This window comes from Periophthalmus magnuspinnatus, chromosome 7, assembly GCF_009829125.3.
Source record: "Periophthalmus magnuspinnatus isolate fPerMag1 chromosome 7, fPerMag1.2.pri, whole genome shotgun sequence".
Classification (NCBI taxonomy): Eukaryota; Metazoa; Chordata; class Actinopteri; order Gobiiformes; family Gobiidae; genus Periophthalmus; species Periophthalmus magnuspinnatus.
The window spans coordinates 5,683,461-5,691,047 of NC_047132.1; positions in this window are offsets into that span (position 1 = coordinate 5,683,461).

A 7,587-nucleotide genomic window follows, 5' to 3' on the forward strand; every position below is an offset into this window, starting at 1 on the left:
GGAGCGAGGTGGGAAGAGCATGCTGCCAATGAAACATCACGGATAAATCGGGACATAATCTGTGACAAGCACCAGGATTGTAAATACTCACGACAGTTTTGTAATTGAATGAAAACGTGACTCATCAGTTTACATATTGATACATGACATGCTGCGAACAAGGTACTTTTCCTTCTCTTGAGTACTTCTTATATTACATTACATTGCATAATCAAGGTTGTGGCATTTATGCGACTTATGTGGCCTTTCTTGTCGGGGCTTTGACTGGTTGTTTCTTCGAAAAGACAAGATCAAATGAAGGAACGATGTATTAATGGTCTGAAGGTCAACACATGAACATCTGACATTCTTTACATAACTGTTTGTGTGCTTGTCCTAGCTTTTTTAATTGTGCTCTCCTTAAAGATGGTAGCCGACTTTGTTTTTACAGTTGTTCGTCTTTTTTTATTGGAAGCAACTATTTATTTTTTGTTATGACCTCTCCATGGAGACAAGCTTGTTTTTGACACATCAGTATTAAACCTGAGGAAATTTATTTGAGGCTATTTCTGTGTTCTGGGATCACTATATAATTAACTTTTGATTATGATATTGTTATTGTTTATGTTCAAGAGGCATTAGTGATAAGCTGCTGAGTTTGTTTTCAATAGAAATCACATTGCACACTCAATTTTGGCATGTTAGCTTTTTAGTATTTCTGACAGATGGACGGCCTAAATATATTGCCATGCTAACACTTTGTTCTGACCTCAGTCTGAGGATAAGCCAAGTGAATTCTGACAAAAAATATCAGAGCAGTCTGGAGTTGCAATAGATCAATGACAATAGTACTACCCATTCCCATAATCCTTGTGTTTTTCATTTGTTTATATTTTCTATTTGTGTCTGAGATTTGTTTATCTCAGTTTACTTATTTTATAAACTACTTGTACTTATTGCAGTAGACAAAGTAACTGACTAAACAAATAGAGAGATTATTGACGAGGCGGATGTGACGCAATATCTTCCCAACGTGCACTTGAATGTCCTGCTGATCTTGTCCTTCGATGGACTCTAATGCATGTCAATAGTCTCTTGAGTCGGACTAAGCCGACATAAACCTTCTGGATAAAGGATTAAGATCCACTGGCATATCCTCTTTATATTGACCAAATGTCATGCCACATAGCAGTCATTCCTGTCATAAGGGACCACAGAGAGCGGCCGCAAAGGTGCTAACGAGACAGCCTGGCCTGCCCTCTCTGCTGTGGACTGTGGCCTCCTGTACAGCCCTCATAATGTCAGTCACCCTTCAACAGGAAGCCTGGGAGTAATGGAGCAAACATAATAGATAAAGATGCAAAACTTAATATATTAACTAATGATCTATTAGTGCACATAAGGTGTAATAATGCATGAAGCATTGTGTCCATGTACATGTTTGGAGATAGTAGACATAGCTTACATTGCTATTGCTCAGACTGCTTTAAAAGGCATGCAGCAGAATGCCTCTATGTCTCCAGTGCCAAAATGTAACTTCTGGGCTGCAGACTAAGGCAGCACAGGCATCTCTGTTCAGTAATGAAAATCTATTTTTGACGAGATTACAAGCTACAGCCTCATGTGATCAAGTGTTAACACTAAAAATCAAAGCTTTGACACCTTATGTATGTATATGTGATTACTTTAGCCATACACAGTTTTCCCTGGAAAATGCCTCAGCATCTCTTTGAATTAAGTATCCTACTAAATTTAACCTAAATGAGCTGTCCATTTCCTTTCTCCTTCTGTATTAGTTCGACATATCACCCCTAGTCCTTTTCATGAGGGGCTTTTTGTCTGTAAATTGCATTCTAAATCTTCATCACATCTACTTCATGGCCTGTCTCAGTGCTCATTACTTGCAGATCTAAAGGCTGCGTTTGTGATTCATTTCTCCTCACACAAATAATCAGCGTGTTAACACCCTGACTTTGGCACTCACATTCTTCCCCTAGTGCTTACTTCCACAAACATTCATGTTTAGACTGAAAAACAAATACAAACCAATAAGATTAAAGTCCTCACTGGGATGTCAGTCAGCTTAAATCTAAAACTTGAGGTAAGTGATTTTAAGAGATGGCATTGTTCATTATCCAGTAGGATCAACACCATACCATTGTATTATGGAAGTGTGAGACAGGCACACACACTTTAGTATCACCAGCAATAACACTAAAAGTACTGCTCTGCCCTGTACATTATTTTACATTAGAGCAGAAATGGGAAACAAATGTACTTCGTGCTTTAAAGAGGCACTATGAAAGTTTTTAGGTGGAGGGTCCAAAACCTTTTCTCCATGGACATGTTGATTGGCCTGAAGTGTTACATAGAATCGAATAAAACTTTGCAGTTTATGGAGACACGAAGGTGACTGCATTAAATATTTTTACCAACGAAAAACACACAAAAACCCCAGCAATCTAATATAATGCAGGTTGTTTATACTGTACTGTGGAATATTCTAGAAATAACATTTTCATAAGACAAGCGTGTGCCAGATCCACCACCAGAAAATTATATGGATGAGTGGTTGACTGAGTAAACAATGCACTGACGCCAGGTGTCAAGTTTACAAAAGGTAAATATAAAAATATGTCTGTGTATGTGTATGTGTATATGTATATGTGTGTGTATGTGTATATGTGTGGGTGTGTGTGTAGATGTGTGTGTGTTTGTGTGTGTTTATGTGTATAAGTGTATGTGTGTATATATCTGTGTGGATGTGTAGGTGTGCGTGTGTTTGTGTATGTGTATAAGTGTATGTGTGTATGTGTATAAGTGTATGTGTGTATATGTATATGTGTGTGTATAAGTGTATGTGTGTATATGTGTGTGTGTTGGGATGTGTGTGTGTGTGTGTAGGGGTGTGTGTGTGTTTTCATTTGCTTCATATGTGTTTTTATATAGTACTACATCTGTATAATGATGTCATTATTATACAGTGATATTTACCCAACCACAAAACCGTGACCATTATATACCTGTAGAATGTTGTCAAATCACCTGAAATCCATCAGTTTTCTCCAATGTAAATGTTTATGTCTGGCATGTTGAAAGTTTCCTCAGAATTATATAAATACAAGTGCATCATAAGTCCCACAAGGTGGCAGTAGATTCCCTTCATTTTCTAACCTGAGCTGACTGCAGGGCCCCTGACTGAGAGTCCAGTGCTTTGTTAGTCTTCCTTATTAACCTGTTAACGTTCCTCTACTTTACAACTCTACAAAAAGGTACATACACCCACACAAACAATCTACACATCAAATGAAAGCTACGGCTCTCATCTTTCTGAACATGCGAACCACTTTCACCTGCAATCACCACAGTGCTAAGAGGAAAGACGTTTTTACAGAAGAGCCAAAAATGTGAATTTGGACTTCTCTTAGCTTTGAGTGCTCTGGTTCTGTCAAACATCACCATATAGGTGCAGAGAATATAATCCAGTCAAGAAATTATGTCCACAAAATAAGATCCTCCATGTTCAATCTATGTGAAATCTGCTCCGTCCTTTTTTGCATTTCTTTGTCGATTTCAGGCATTATAAACTTCTGACAGTGCCAATTTTCTTCCTTAGTGCTAAACACACGTGTTAGCTTCTGATTAGCTTCTGACTGACACCAATGTTGGCCAATAAGGTGGTGGTTGTGGGTTACTGGAGCCCTAGACAGTGAATCAGGGCTACGGATGAGATTAAGCCCCATTCTCCGAATAGTAGAATTAACCAATTACATTACACACATTTAGTTTTCCCCTTCCCCTTTTCCCTTTCCCCACAAGCAGCATGGACAACTGTTTGGATATTCATTAATTGTTCTTTTGTAGGATTTGGAGATGCATCCTCTCCTAACAAGCCTCTCGTCTGCAAATCCTTTACCCACATGCCAATTTTTTCTGTCATCTTTTTCTTTCTGTCCTCTATCTCTAACAAAAAAGCAAATCTAAGACACTTTGACATGCCTCCTTTATTGTAGTAGGATTGAACTTTCTTTCTGTACTGTCCATTTTGCAGTGGTGGAAGAGATACGCAATATTGTTACAATTTACTCTCCAGGCGCATGGGACAAAAAGCAAATGTTGATGGAAGACAATGGGCGAGAGGAACGGAGGGGTGTAGAGCAGGAATACAGAGTATGACAAGCAGGGTTGATAACACTAACAATAAGGGCATTATGCACTAAGTACCTGCTTAAAGAGAACTAGTTGAAAATGTAATTGAGTAAAACTCTGCTCTTTCCACCACTGAAAATCTGTCACTAAGTCTGTTTTACACACCTGTAATTTGAACTATTGGGAACAAGAATGTTAATAGACCTTGTCCACCCAGAGGCTGAGGCGTCTGTGCGGGGTGGAGGTTTTGGTGGGATACATGTGATTTCAGTTTTAAAGACCCGACACTCCTATACCCTGGACTTTTGCCTTTATTTTTTTCCACCCTCAAATGCAGCCTATACAGGCTCTGCTCCAGCCAATACTCTAAGCGTTAAAAGCTAAAAATGAGAAGTCAGAGACCCAAGCCACCCACAATGACCCCAAAAGAACCCTACCAAAGTCCAGCCGTCTTGGTTATAGGGTGTTTCTTAGCAGTGACTACGTTCAATTTGATTAAGAATTTTACAAGCCCCCCTCAAGGTCCTATTGGATGTCCAATAGAACCTAGTCTATTGACAGTCTAACCGGGCCTAGCACCATCTGGTCCAACCAGGATTTCTACCACTGGCTCATTGATCTGTTCCTATGTGTTAGTAAATGTGCTTCATGCAACTTTACATGCATAAGAACACAAACTGGACTAGATAGGCCACCCAAATTATAAACTGGCAACCCTAATAAAAAAATAAAATAAACAGAAAAAACTATGCAGAAATTTTATTAAATAAGTTTTCTGCTTACCTTATTTTGAGGGCCCTGGTTGTCACCATCGCAGTCATCAGACTCCACCTCGATATCCCCAAAAGTCCTCCAGATCGCTCCACGCCATCACGTCAGGGTCAGGGTAAGAATGTTTGTTTCTGGTGTAAGCATCAAAGAGGACAAAGAGACTGAAACATAAAGTCAGAAGGGTTTAATGAGTTTCACACAGGTAAAGTGAACAATGACACAGCTCACAAGCATGTCACTGCTTTACACTATAAAGCAGTACAATCTCTTTTGTGTTGTTATTTTAACTTTTATTTTAGTCATTCACAACAAATTATGGAGAAAAACATAACATGATGTTATTTCAAATTCTAGTGCCAAGGTGGACTAATGTAACAGGTTCATATATATGTATAATTACACAAAACGCTGCTTTTGTTCATCACAGTTTTGTTCATACCTGGTGTTTAATTTTATGTGCAGCCTTGGTCCTCCAGCCGCTTCTTCTATGTTTTACTTTCTTTTTTGTGTATCCTTCACCTTGCCTCCTGGTATAAATTCGGGGTTTGACTCCTGCCCTCTTCCCTTTGCGACTCAGTCTTGGGAAGAGGTCAGTCATCTATTGTGATCCCAATGTTAAAGTGCCCTCTTGTAATTATCTTTACTTTTGTTTACATCTGTGGTTATATTTTATTTGTATGTAAGTTAATATTGAGCTCCTGTGTTGTTTCGTTGTTTTTGTTTGTTCATGTGGGCAAGTGTGGGGAGATGTTGACTTTATCCATTGTCTTCTCTCGTATAGAGTGGGCTGGACTGACGTGTAGCGGCACATGTTCATAAAGTTTTGTACTTTTATGGAACAGATTAAAAGTGACTCCAAAAGTTCCCGCGGTGTCTTGTAGCTCCTTAGCACTTTGCAACACAATGCAGAAGACCAGGTATGAACAAAGGCTGGTAGTACTCAGTACTCAAATACAGCGGTACTCAAATACAGCAGACTGCTGTATTTACTCTTGTAACTTTTTAAAGAAATTGTAGTTATTTCACAGTGCTTTTCTAGCAACATACTTTTACTTGAGGAATAGCTTATTATTGAAGTAACAGTACTCTTGCTTGAGTAAAAGTTTTTGCTACTTTCTCTTCTCACTGTGAGTAAGATTACAAGTTTTTGTTGACAATACAGTACTACATTGTTTTAACATTTGTGTTTCTTGCAATACTCCTTCAGATGTGATTTTGTATCATTTGAACATGCCAGATTTTGTGGATTCAAAATTTTGTCCTTTCAAAAAAACCTATTAACCTTCTGGACTTCTTAGACTACCAGAAAATCATATGTTTTCACCTGCTAGTTTTTTGCATTGTTGCCTTTCAGTGGCTGAGAATAAAGTGTTGTACAGGACACTTTTGAGGCCCACACAGTGTGTCAGATGAATATGTATGTTGAAATAGAGATGCACTCACTTATTAGGTACCTCTGCGCATATAAGCATTGTAACATGTCTTCACTCTACAACTATAGTTGACCTTAAAACATGACAAATTCACTATATTAGTTCAGGGTAATACATAAGAGTTAGATAAATCAATCAAAATACTGTTGATCAAAACCACTGTTGATCTAGTACTGCAGACACTGTTACACACTGAGAGGCCAATACCCTGGCCATACCCTGTAAAAAACAGGGTATGGCCAACTACCAGTGTATTATTTCAAAACATTCACATGCATTTGGGGTTATTAAAAAAAATAGTATCTTCTAATATAACATGTACGCAAAGAGCTGCTTTAACCCTTGGATGCACAACCTACCAATACCTACACTCTTCCACGAGTGGGGTCAAAAATGACCCCAATTAAAATCAATGCGTTTTTGCAATAACCTAGGTGTTATTCTTGAAAATCTTTAAAACGAAGAGTTGGAATATTTTCATTTTCCAGGTACTCCTCATAAAACATGTTTGTGACATGAGGGAATTTGCATTTTATTTATTTTTTCATTATTTTTTTAAGAAATTGCTGTTTTTGTATCACTACCCCCACTTCCACAAGTGGGGTCAAAAATGACCCCAATTGAAATCAATGTGTTTTTGCAATAAACTAAACACATTTCTCTCATGATGATTAAGATGACATATTTTGCTTTTCCTTTTTGACATGTACATTTTTTTTTTTTTACTTTTCATTCACATTTTAGCACTTTATAATGAATCAATCAGGTCAATCAGGTGACAAAACATGTTTGTGTGTCCCTATGTCTGAAGGATGAACAGAGAACATTCAACAGGTCCAGAGACTATAAGACTGTTCACGCATATGTACACACACAAACATCTTATCTCACTGTGTGCACCGTCACAAGCTACTTGCTTCTGGCAGTTACCATTGCACACAGGGGTACTGCATTTCCAACAGCAATCAGTGGCTTTGTAATCTTTGTTTCGTGGACACAACTGGGACCTCTTTCTCTTCTGCTGGCCCTGTGTGCTTCTTTCCTGTGGCCAGATCGCAGCAATTTTTGTCATGCCACACCTTCCCATTGCTTCAGTGATGTAGGTTGGTAGGGTCGGTGTACCTTCCAGTCGACTTTTCATGTTAGGTCTCACAAGCTCCTTTGAGACCTCTGTGAGGAAGTGTCGTCATCCGTTGGTGATGCCTACGCAAAATTCAGGGTGCTGAGCCCTGAAAAATGAATAGGCATTCAGAGC